We start from the raw sequence: 13,747 nt of genomic DNA, 5'->3' as shown, positions 1-13,747 counted from the left end.
TCATTGGTGACTGCTTCAAGTGGTATCAGAGCAAAGTCTTGTTCCGGAGGTTGCGTATCCTAAATTTTGTTGTAGGGTAGCGGATTGCAGATCCGACCTGCAATTACAGAGGACTAGCGTGAATCAATGACATGAAGAGGAACTAGGAATGGTGGAGCATGTGAGAATGCAGACCCTGATGTGATGGAGATGTTGCGAGGAATAGCAGCCCGATTAGAAGCCGTGGAGACAACCTAGAGAAGAGGTCGACATATTGAAGATGAAGGAGAAGAAACCCAGACAGAACAAGTAAATCTACCGATAGTTGATCCAGATGAAGAAAGGTTTTTAAGGGTTTTGAGTAGGGTGAACACTAAATCCCATTTTACCCCACCAGAATATGATGGGAAGTTAAATTTGGATGAATTGATAGATTGGATCTCGGAGATGGAGAAGTATTTTGATTTTGAAAACACTACAGAAGAGAGGAAGGCGAAGTATGCCTGTACCCAGTTGAAAGGTCATGCATCTCTTTGGTGGGAGCATTTGCAAGTTGATAGACACGGAAGATGTAAAGAAAAGATTAATACATGAGATCGAATGATTGCTAAGTTAAAATCAAAGTTTGTCTCAGCGAACTATCAAGTGGATTTGTTCTGGAAGTTGCAGAACCCGAGACAGAAGGAATCTAGTGTGAAGGAGTACACCGAATCATTTTACAAATTGAACATAAGATCTAGACATGTTGATGATGAAGTTGAACAAATTGCAAGATATTTGAACAAATTACGGATGTCTATACAAGATGAACTCAGTATGATCAAATTGGAGTGTGTTTAAGAGGCTTACCAGTATGCACTAAAGGCTGAAGAGAAATTGAACAAAAGACATGAGCAGAGACAAAGAGGTAGAGGTGGAAGGTTTACCGGAGGAAGATTTTAAGGAGGAAGAGGATATACCGGAGGAAGAGGAACCCGTACAGATCAGAACAAGGACAAGGAAGTGAGCAAATAAGGTAATTCATACCGGAAGGATGATAGAAATTTCTACCGGAGGAGAGAACTAGATGGTTATCAGAATGAGAAATTTGGAAGACAAGACAAGAGGATATTTAGAGGAACTTGCTTTAAGTGTGGAGGAGAAGGACACCATGCATTTGAGTGTAAGAAGACAGAGGTTACCAGAAGAGCAATAGTGGTGAAAGAAAACCCCACCGGATCAGACAATAAACCGAAAGATGAAGAACTGCCGATGATGAGGAGAGCTTTGTGTCATACCGGAGGAGATGAAGAACCCTTGCAGGGGAAGAATATGTTCAAGACCAGATGTAAGGTATCTGATAAGTTTGTTATTGATAGTGGTAGTTCTAATAATCTTGTTTCAGAAGAGATGGTGAATAAGTTGAAATTGGAGAAATTGAAACACCCTAAGCCTTATTAGATAGCATGGATTTAGGATGAACATAAGTTGTTAGTAAGTGAACAATGTTTGGTAAAATTAAAAATTGGGAATTATCATGATCATGATGAAGTTTTGTGTGATATTATGCCTATGGATATTTTTCATTTTTATTGGGAAGACCTTGGCAGTTTGACAGACAGGCAACACATGATGGAAGGAAGAATACATACACTATTGTGGCCAATGGGATGGAGCAAACCTTGTCGCCTTTGGAAGAACCTTTGAAGAGTGAAGTTTGTACAAATACCATAATCTCTTTAGTAGATGGAAGGAAATTCATGGATGGATTGAGACATGAGAATGTTTGTTTTGCCTTAATTCCTAAGAAGACTGAGAGACCGAAATCGGAAGGAGAACACCCGAAAGAGATAAGAGATTTGTTGACAGAATATGAGGACATCATTTCAAATAATGTACCTGATGGATTGCCACATGTTAGAAGTATTAGTCATTGCATGGACTTGGTTCCCAGTTCCCGGAGCTAGTTTTCCTAACAAAGTTGCACACCAGTTGACACCGACAGAGAATGAAGAACTAAATAGACAAGTGCAGAAGCTGTTGAAGAAGGGTTTGATCAGGGAGAGTCTGAGCCCTTGTGCAGTACCAACAATATTAGCACCTAAGAAGAATGGAGAATGGAGGATGTGTACCGATTCAAGAGCAATAAACAAGATCATAGTGAAATATCAGTTTCCTTTTCCTAGGATGGATGACATAATAGATTGTTTGAGTGGAGCAAAATACTTTACAAAGATAGATTTGAAGAGTGGATATGATCAGATCAGGATCAAAGAAGGTGATGAGTGGAAGACAACATTTAAGACAAATGAATATGAATGGTTGGTGATGGCTTTTGGATTGACTAATGCACCGAGTACTTTCATGAGGCTGATGAATGAGGTATTAAAGAAATTCTTGGGTTAGTTTGTTATTATGTACTTGGATGACATTCTGATTTTTAGTAAAACAAAAGAGGAGCATTTGTTGCAGTTAAGACAAGTTTTATAAAGGTTGAGAGAAGAAAAGTTGTTTATCAATATCAAGAAGTGTACTTTCATGAAGGATGAGTTAGTCTATTTAGGATTTGTGATATTTGAGGATGGTTTGAAGATGGACCCTAAGAAAGTGAAAGCCATTGTTGAGTGGCTTACACCGGAAAACATTGGAGAGGTAAGATCATTTCATGGATTGGCTAGTTTTTATTGGAAGTTTATCAAAAATTCCAGTTCAGTTTGTAACCCTATGTCTGAGACCATGAGCGAACATTGGAAGGAATTCAAGTGGACCACCAGAGCAAACAAAAGTTTTGAATTGTTGAAGCAGAAAGTGACTGACCAACCTGTGTTAGCTTTACCGGACTTCAATAAGGTATTCCAAGTGGATTGCAATGCAAGTGGAACAACAATAGGAGCAATTTTGAGTCAAGAAGGGAGAGCAGTAGCCTATTAAAGTGAGAAATTGAATGATGCCCGAAAGAGATATTCAATATATGATCAAGAATTTTATGCCATATTTCAAGCCTTGAAGAAATGGAGACACTACTTGTTGCCTACGGAGTTTGTGTTGTATACAGATCATCAAGCTTTGCAATATTTGAACAGTCAGAGTAAGATGAATCAAAGACATATGAGATGGGTAGAATTCTTGCAGAGTTACATCTTTGTGTTGAAGCATAGAAGTGGAAAATCTAACAAAGTTGTTGATGCATTGAGTACGATAAGGAATTAGCTGACAGAAATAAGAGTGACACTATTAGGTTTTGAAGATTTGAAGACCTTGTATGATGAAGACCCGGATTTTGTAGAACCTTGGAAAACATGTAGAGAACCGGTTATAGTTGATAGGAGCAAATGGTTGGATTATTTCATTCAGGATGGGATGCTATTCAAGGGAGTTCAGTTGTGCATACCTAAGAGTTCCATGAGAGAGAACCTAATAAAAGAGAGTCATAGTGGAGGTTTAGCTGGACATTTTGGCATTGACAAAACAATTGCATTGGTGAGTGAACAATACTTTTGGCCCCAAATTCATAAGTATGTTAAGAGATATGTGGAGAGTTGTAGAGTTTGTCAAGTTGCAAAAGGTAGTAGTCAGAATGTGGGATTGTATAAACCTTTGACAGTATCAGAAAGACCTTGGGAGGATATAAACATGGATTTTGTACTTGGATTTTCCTAAGACACCGAGAGGGAATGATTCTATATTTGTGGTAGTGGATATATTTTCAAAGATGGATCATTTCATACCTTGTAAGAAGACATCAGATGCATTACATGTAGCAGACCTATTTTTCAAGGAAGTGGTGAGATTGCATGGATTACCTAAGAGCATAGTTTCAGACAGAGATACTAAGTTTGTTGGCTATTTTTGGAGAGCAATTTGGAAGAAGATGAAGACAGACTTGAAGTTCAGTTCTACTTTTCATCCATACACTGGTGGATAGACAAAAGTTGTTAACTAGAGTTTGGGAAACCTATTGAGATGTTTAGTGGGAGATAAAAACAGAAGTTGGAACTTGATCCTTGCACAAGCAGAGTTTGCCTATAACAATTTATTGAATAGAAGTACCGGAAAAACACCTTTTGAGATTGTTACTGGAGTGCATCCTAGAGGAATAGTAGAATTGAGAGACATTAGCAGTGAAGACCAGAAGAGTTCAGAAGCAGAAGATTTTGCAGATCATATGGCAACATTGCATATTCAGGCTAAACAACATTTGGAAGACATAAACACCAAATATAAAGAGAAGGCAGATGAGAAGAGGAGACATAAGGAATTTTAAGTTGGCAATAAAGTGATGGTATATTTGAGAAAAGAGAGATTCCCTGTTGGAACTTATAATAAGTTGCAGATGAAGAAGTTTGGACCCTGTAAGATTTTGAGAAAGTTCAGTTTTGAAAATGCATATGAAGTGGAGCTACCAAATAATATGAGTATATCACCTATATTAAACATTGCAGATCTTCATGAGTACCATGAACCAGAATTCAATGGGAACAGTGTTGCAGACCTTGAGAAACAATTGCCTTGGAAGGAACCGAACTGGATTGAAGAGATTTTGGATAGTAGGATTGGGCGTAGTACTCAGAACAATCAGTACAAATAATTTCTTGTGAAGTGGAAGAGAAGACTAGTTGAAGATTCATCTTGGATTTCTCTAGAAGAGGTAGACCGCCTTGGTTTTCCTCTCACCCCAACAAAGTGAGAGGCTTACTTTTTCATTAACCCCGGATGTCTAATGTAGGAGCATCCCCGGTTCACAACAATCTTGCATCAACCAAAAACATTTTCCTTTTTGTTTTGTTTGCAGTTTCAATTTTCTTTCTATGTGTCCCGGTTTTGGCTCACCGAATCCTGTGGAGTTGGATTCTACTTGAAGACTTGATCATCTTTCTTGCTTTCAAACCACATCTCATTTGGATCACTTTCCGGAAAGATATCGCTACCGGTTTCTATGACAGTTTCTTGTTACCAGTTGTTCCTTTGTTACCGGTTGCCTGAGACCTATTTTGGTGATCTACTGGAACTCATTCTGAAGCTTGTGGAGCCTTAAGCGTTGATCTTGATGTTTCTTGGTGTGTGCCCGACCTTCTACGATTCATCCTTTGGATTTTCTGGAGGAATCTCTTGGCGGAGGTCGACCTTGTTCATTTGCACGTTAGGTCAAATTGTTCTTCGGGTTTTTATCCCTTTTGGGCCGATTGGATCCTTTGGATATATATATATATATATATATATATATATATATATATATATATATATATATATATATATATATATATATATATATATATATATATAATCATGCTTTAGAATGTAATCAATTAGAATCAATCAAAGTATCAGATAGATAGACTATACCTAGAAGATAGATCTTTCGATTCAAGGTCCCAGTTGTGACCTATTCTACCAGGCATGTATGTCAGTACGTTGTAACCTAGTTGTTACCGGTTGGATGTAATCAAATTTCATGCAATAAAACCATATGTTATGCATTTCCTTCATCATATTTGTGTGTCTTTGTTGTGTTTACTCTTGTTGACCGGTCCAAATCGATCTCTTTGAGGTCTCTCCTCATCGGTGATTGCTTCATATAAAATGTCCACTAAAATATGAGTAACTGTAAAATGACCTACGAAGGAAGTAAGAAAATCAACTTAAAAAAAGCGACCAATTGTGTTACTAATGTCCTCATAGTAAGAGTCCTCTTAGAACTAAATACAATGATTTAGTAGCCTAAGCCAAATTGGTTTGATATTGAAGAGATTTGAGAGGGAGTTGAAGGAGATGAACCAATGCTTGACCAATGGAGTGCTCACTCCACATCCAAAGTTTTTTGTCAAGCACCAAATCACTGTTTTTTTGAAACCACTGAAAGACAAAGTGAAGAAGTCATTTGCCCCAGAGGCAGAGATTGATTTTGCTAATAATGAGATGCTTCCAGGATTTCAAAACCCATTTGTATAAATTGGGGAGAGGTCACAAATTGTTTAAACCTGCAGACCACGGCAAACTAAGACAAAATTCCTATTTTTGACCACATCTTGTTTGCAAACCACATGAGAGAATTGTGAATAGAGAACAGGCTATATTTTTTCGAAACAACATAAATCACATGTACACAAAGCTTTGACTTTTAGACTTAAAAGTGTTAAAAAATTTAAATTGACTAACATTCCCTAGACTTAATATGTTACTTAATGTATGAAATTTAAAACTCGCTGATGAAATGAAAGATCGAATAGAGACCCCTGAACCAATAATGACCATTGAGGAGCGATGACCCACATCCAAAGCACCAACATGAGGAGTAAAATCGCGACCAGGAGAAGCCGTGGTCGCTAGCACATCCAAGGGGATCTCGATGACCCAACAAAGATGGCAGGGTGGGACAAAATTTTAGCTGCAATAGCCACAAGAAGTTGTGAAAGAGACTAAGGGTTGTGTCCCAAAATGTCAGAATAATTGGATGTCAGAAAAGAGGACAGATCCCTTTACAAAGAGGACGAAAAACCAACGTCGATGCCCGGCTGGTTTAAAGCTGCTATAGCAGAAGAGAGTGCATTGAGAGCAAATTAGATAACAGTTATTATGTTGAATGAGTGTAGTCTCTGGATACAATTGTATGCAAACTTTTTTATCATATTTGGGATCACAGAGAGATCAGAACGTAATACATGATGTATCAGCTGTTGCAGCCTAAGATCTTAAGAAATATCAGAAAATTGATTTTAAAACTAGACATGACCTGTCAATCCACTTTATAGATTGTGATTAGAGGTCAAGGCATTAAAAATCACATGCAAACAATCATTATTCATTTTGTTTGCATGCAAGTTTGGTCTCATGAACGTGGGTGTAAAATTTAAGTTCGTAATAGATAATGATTTCATAAATGAGAAAAAAATTATTGTTAAGGTGATTTGAATATATCTTCTAAAATCAAGCAAAATCATATATAGTATCTGTATTTATCATATCTAGAGTATCTGTATTTATTTTTAATTTTTAAGGTCTTGGAATATCTGTAATCCTCAAGAGTTTTAATTTTAGGGTGAGTGAAATAAACTTTCTTCATCATAATGTTTTTTAATATGGCGTGTATTAATTGGTCTCAATTTTTTTAAACTATTGAAAGGATTCTTGAAAAAAGTAATGGAAAACATTTATAATTATTTTATTGGATGATCAAATTTTGCTTAGATCATTGAGTTTGTTGGGAATGTGAAGTCCAATGGTCACATGACCCTTCACGTTCTCCCAACTATTCATTTCATATCTGAATATGATTATATAATGGCTGTGTGCAGCCCATGTATTTGGAGTTGATTAATAGAAGTTATTCCCTGCTTTGAGTGTGGATGTAGGCATATTTGTCGAACCACGATAAATCGTGTGTTGTCTCTTTTTATTGCTTTTATGTTTTTGTTATTGTTTTCTCTGCTCTTTCTAATCTTTACAATTGGTATCAGAGCCATGTTGGCTTGAGCAGAGATGGAGGAAGAAGGAGAAGGTAAAACTTGTAACTTCTATGGTAGTTTTACGTTCCATGTAAAACTATGCTTCAAGCGTCGTGTACATTGGTGGGATGGCTGGAAGAAAGAGGGGGACTCAGTTGAAGAGGAGAATCCAGCAAAGGAAAAGGATGTTGGGATTCTTATTTGCTCTCCCCTTGAGCCAGCCTTGGCACTTATTGGCCAAACTGTTAATGGCCGGGAAGTTGTTGGCATTCGTGTGGTGAAGGTTGAACGCCATGATAGTCCCTGTATAGACGCTGGAATTTCTAAGCTGAAAGATGTTGAAAAAGTGGTTGTTGTTGAAGAGGATGAACTCAAGAGATTGCGAGAGGAAGAGTGTATGCCATTGGAGACCCAAGTTGAATCTGTTGTTGACTCCCAGGATGAGGAGGGTGCAGATTGGAGTGAGGTAGCAGGGCAAGGAGGCCTGGGAGAAATTTTGGCTTCGGAGAGCTCTGCGGATGGCATGGCCTTGGCGAAAATAAAGAGGCACTCCCATAATGATGACAACCTTTGTGCAGATAATTTCATAGAAGCCTATGAGCCTATGGATTTAGATGATATAGTAAATGATAAAAGTAAGTTTTCTGGTTTGAAGCGAAAGTGACCATTGACAGGAGCAGAAGACAATGGGCATCGCTCCAAGCGGTTTCAGGCATCACATGGAGTGAATGAAAATGTTATTGAATCTGTTAATGCTTATTCTAATGGAGGAGGAGATGTTTTATCTCGACCAGAATGCATTGACATTCACCAACCTGATTGGATGGATGTGGATGATAGTGCCAACGTCGATAATGAACAACCTGAGGGTGAGAGAACTCGAACTCGTGATAACAATTTGATGGAGTTGTTTGATGATGAAAATAATGCCATTGTTTTGTTCCTTGTAAGGTCTGAGATTTATGTTTGGATATTAGAATCCAGTAATTGTGAATCGGTAGATATTCTGTTACAGGGGAGTTTAGGTGATGGTGATCAAGAAATGTATTTTAAACTGGGACAAAGTGGTGTTTCGGTTTTCGGCATAATGGGTGAGTTTGTGCTTGATAAAGTTTTTAACTCTGCTTTGATTTGGAAAAGGTTGATTCGAAGCGTATGTGAACAAGAGTTCGCGAAGCTAAAATCTAGCAGGTTGGTTTTAATGTGAATTTCGAAAATGGAAGCAGGGATGCTAGTGCATGGCTGTGCCAGTTGGCCTTCATGGGGGAGATTGTTAGGAATGTGAAGTCCAATGGTCACATGACCCTTCACGTTCTCCCAACTGTTCATTTCATATATGAATATGATTATATAATGGTTGTGAGCAGCCCATGTATTTGGAGTTGATTAATAGAAGTTATTCCTTGCTTTGAGTGTGGATGTAGGCATATTTGCCGAACCATGATAAATCGTGTGTTGTCTCTTTTTATTGCTTTTCTGTTTCTGTTATTGTTTTCTCTGCTCTTTCTAATCTTTATAGAGTTAATAATAGCAAAATATGGAAGAAAGTTATGATAAGTTTGAGGAGAAAATACATGTATTAAGACATAAAGAGAATTAATTGTACTTTAATTTTGCTTATTATTTTCAATAATTGTAGTTTAGTGTATTGTCATTGAAGAAGTTTAATTGCAAAAAAATAATGATATTCTTTAGCAATTCATTTGATTAATTTGTAATGTTTTCAATGTGTTAATCTAAAGAATTTCAATGTAAAAAAACCAAAGTCTTACATTTGTTAAGATCTTGAAACAAGATATGCAATATATCTATAGCTTTGAAGTATTTTTTAATGTCCATTATTGTATGTTCAAGGACATCTTTTATTAGAGGAATATATAGAAAAATAGTGACAAAATAAATCACCAAATTTTAAGCTATGATCTAGAACTTAGGCCCACTAAATTAATAAGACATCAATCCCTTCCTTAAATTTGATAACAACATAATTGAAGTTGTGGATTAGATGGATATGCAAACATTATATGATGGATATGCAAACAACATAATTGATATCATTTGACTCTCTTCATCCCGATGATGGATCACGGAGTGTGATCCGAAACGTTGATGCTAAAATCTTTCACACAATCGAATCTAGAAATGCTCTCTTGATTATATGATGGATTGTGGAAATCTCTTAGAACTAACATTAGTGTTATTGGAAGTTTGGCTATTCTAGAAAAAGGAACATCTCATGAGATTCTTTGAGGTGGATATTATTATTATAAATTAATTGTGAAAATATTCAACAAGGAATGTGCATGTTTTCTTGTCAAGAATTTATAAGAAGTATAAATAAGATGTAATTTGAGCCAAGTTGTGTTGCCACCTCAACCACACTAGCACCATGCCACATATCATCTATGCTAAATCATCCCAACATTACTCGTTTTAATGTCACTCCATGGTTTATGGCATTGCATCGTCTCCCTCATGTTGGTAGTTACCATGTGTAAAAATGGTTGGTTAATGTTTAGCTTGATTGGCTTACCCTAAGTTGATGTGTAGTGTCAAATTACTTTGCATAGTTTAGATGTAATACTAAACCCTTCCAGCATATCTCATTATGTCAAATAATACCATGGCATTGCATCGTCTCCCTCATGTTGGTAGTTACCATATGTAAAAATGGTTGGTTAATGTTTAGCTTGATTGGCTTACCCTAAGTTGATGTGTAGTGTCAAATTATTTTGCATAGTTTAGACGTAATACTAAACCCTTCCAGCATATCTCATTATGTCAAATAATGTTTCTTAGACTATCATCACATCAATATGCTTGTATGATATCCACTTGGGAGATGAACCATCATACCCATAATATTTTAGAATGTAAAACCCATGTTGCTAGGTCCTATTAAGTTAATGATCTTATGGTGTAACATTGGGATATGTTCATCTTATTTGAGTTTTATGTTCATCTTACATGGTTAAATGAGATTGCATCGATTGATTCACCTATATATAAAATATCTTTTACTATTAGATTAAGATTAATTGGATATACCTTCTATAGCGTCCTAAAATTGCGACACTTGCAATTTCGACTGCATTTGGGTCTTCACGATGGCGATGCAACATGGAACCTGAATGGAGACCCCAAAACTTGTTCATGACATCAAAAACTGCATTTTTTAGCACCCTGGCCTGATCCTCCTTGCACCCCGCTGTCCCTGGAGGTGGGACCATGGCGCCCAGCGCCCTGGTCCTTCGGGACTACGGTGCCCAGCGCCCTGGTCCCCCAGGACCATGGTGCCCAGCGCCTTGGTCCCTGGCCCTATTTTGGGCCCGGTCTCTTTTGGGCATCGGGTCTTTAAGTTTGCAATTCGGGAAATAATGTTTCCTGGTCGGCCTAAGGTCGGGAAAATCAGTCTATCAGCCCTAATTGACAAGTATATAAACTACTTTTCCTCTCCTAGAAAGGGGGAGAGAGAGGAGGACATATGTGAGCAAGGCGCGAAAGCGATATTCAAACATTCAAGCATTCAAGCATTCCTTCAAGCAATTGAGCATTCTAAGTCTCCATTCAAGGCTAAGTGTTGCATTCAAGACAAGGATTCAACCATTGAAGAGGAGATCACTTACAACATACAACATACAATATACATTACACCTTCGCATGTAAGAATACAAACATTCTTACAACAAGGTATCAGTACTTGTTTACATTACAAACATTTACAGCATTCTCATTTCTTGGTTAATTCCAAAACCGGGGTTTGACCTAAAGGCAAACCCCTCATCCCTAACCCCCCAATCGTCCTCTCTTTTCTGTGTGTAGGTTGCAGGTACGCGGCTGTAATTGAAGATCTGGAATCCTTGTGCAGAGACGAACAGATCCACCTTCGTTTCGCGGATTTTTCGGAGGACCGTGTGCACGTCGGGCGCCATCGTCCCGTCAACTTTCGCTCAAATTTGCAGAACAGCACCGTCTCGACACTTTACTGCTAATTCCAGGTCCGCAGCTTCATCCTGTATCTCTATCTCTGTTTATAAGCGAATCTTTCCTATTTTACATGCATTCTTAGTTCAATCATCCTATCTACATTTCTTTACAAAAGAGGGTATCCTTGATGTCTTAACCCTTGAAACTCATTTAGAATCCAATCTTGCATTGCGTGGGATTGTATCTTGTGGGTTTCAACCCCTCTTTTGAATGTAAAGTTCCTCCTAAGTGAAAACCATCAACCCTAGTGACTCTCTCTTCTCTCTCCTTGGAGTTGGGGAGGGGAGAACGACTAGGGTTCGATTTTTCCACTTTACACCTTCCTCACTCATGTTTAAATAGTGAATTTTTTCTTTTTGGTGTTCTTTGATACATTTACATGTGATTTTATTATCTTTCTTATAGAGTTTTTACTTGTAGCGTCCTAAAATTGCGACACTTGCAATTTCAACTGCATTTCGGTCTTCACGATGGCGACGCAACACGCAACCTGAATGGAGACCCCGAAACCTGATTATGACACCAAAAACTGCATTTTCTTGCACCCTGGCCTGAACCTCCTTTGCACCCTGCTGTTCCGGGAGGTGGGACCAGAGCGCCCAGCGCCCTGGTCCCCCAGGACCATGGCGCCCAGTGCCCTGGTCCCTGGGTCCTATTTTGGGCCCGGTCTCTTTTGGACTTCGGGTCTTTATGTTTGCAAATTGGAAAATTATCTTTCCTGGTCGGCCTAAGGTCGGGAAAATCAGTCTATTAACCCTAATTGGCAAGTATATAAATGACATTTTCCTCTTTCATTCGATATGATGGAAAAGGCGTGGAAACTATACTCAAGCATTCAAGCATTCAAGCATTCTTTCAAGCAATTGATCATTCTAAGTCTCCATTCAAGGCTAAGTGTTGCATTCAAGACAAGGATTCAACCATTGAAGAGGAGATCACATACAACATACAACAATACAACAAACAACAATACAACAAACAACAACATCTATACCTTCGCACATAAGGATACAAACATCCTTACAACAAGGTATTAGTACTTGTTTTACATTACATTTACAGCAATTTCTCATTTCTTGGTTAATTCCAAAACCGGGGTTTGACCTAAAGGCAAACCCCTAATCCCTAACCCCCCAATCGTCTTCGCTTTTCTGTGTGTAGGTTGCAGGTTCGCGGCTGAAATTGAAGATTTGGAATCCTTGTGCAGAGACGAACAGATCCCCCTTCGTTTCGCGGATTTTTCGGAGGATCGTGTGCACGCCGGGCGCCATCGTCCCGACAACTTTTGCTCAAATTTGCAAGACAGCGCCGTATCGACATTTTACTGCTAATTCCAGGTCCGCAGCTTCATCCTATATCCCTATCTCAGTTTATAAGCGAATCTTCATCACTTTCTATGCATTCCTAGCTTAATTCTTCTATCAACATTCTTTACAGAAGAGGGTAGCCTTGCTTTCTTAACCCTTGAAACACGTTTAGCATCCAATCTTGCATTGTGTGGGATTGGATCTTGTGGGTTTCAACCCCTCTTTTGAATGTAAAGTCTCTCCCTTAAGTGAAAACCATCAACCCTAGAGTGACTCTCCCTTCTCTCTCCTTGGAGTTGGAAGAGGGGAGAGCAACTAGGGTTCGATCGCGATTTTCCGCTTTACATTACTTTTGTTTTATATGATTTTTTATATATAATATAACATGGTATCAAAGCTTAGAATTTAAAAATAATAAGCTTTATTTTTTCTACTAAGAATTAGGTGTGGAGAAGTGGTAGTATCTCATTGTTAGGTCACAAATATTATTCTCTATTAAAGTGTTATTTTTTAAATAAATAGAGATCAAATATTTTTCATAAGAAAATAACACATTTTGACTTCAAAACTACAAGTGTGTCACCCTAGTAAAGTGTTATCTATCACGAGTGATCATATAGGGATGGGTTTTATTTATAAATTTAGTATCAATGTATTATTAAAAATATTGTTATTAATATAAAAGGGGTTCTCAAGTTCAAGAGTATGTGGTAGTAAATGTTAAAAATAGGGGGAATAATAAGAATCATTTGATTGTACACACTATTAACTATTTTTAGAAAGAGTAACCTCCATACTTCAAATTCACATTTCTTAAAGAGAAGGAAAGTAGATTCCATTAAAAAACTATTAGAATTATGCGGCTCCTTGAAAACAAGATTTATTCTATATATGCGATCCAATAACTAGGTGTAATGCTAATTAGATATGAATATAGTTTTGGATTTCTCTTGGAAAATCATCTACGGTCCATTTCTAGTCCACTTTTTTTTTACATTTATCCCTCAAGTTTTTCCTAAAATATTTTGTGTATCCCTATATGGTGAATAGTTA

The sequence above is a fragment of the Cryptomeria japonica genome, chromosome 3, assembly GCF_030272615.1.
Source record: "Cryptomeria japonica chromosome 3, Sugi_1.0, whole genome shotgun sequence".
NCBI classification, from domain to species: domain Eukaryota; kingdom Viridiplantae; phylum Streptophyta; class Pinopsida; order Cupressales; family Cupressaceae; genus Cryptomeria; species Cryptomeria japonica.
Note: the sequence above shows the minus strand (reverse complement) of the source record.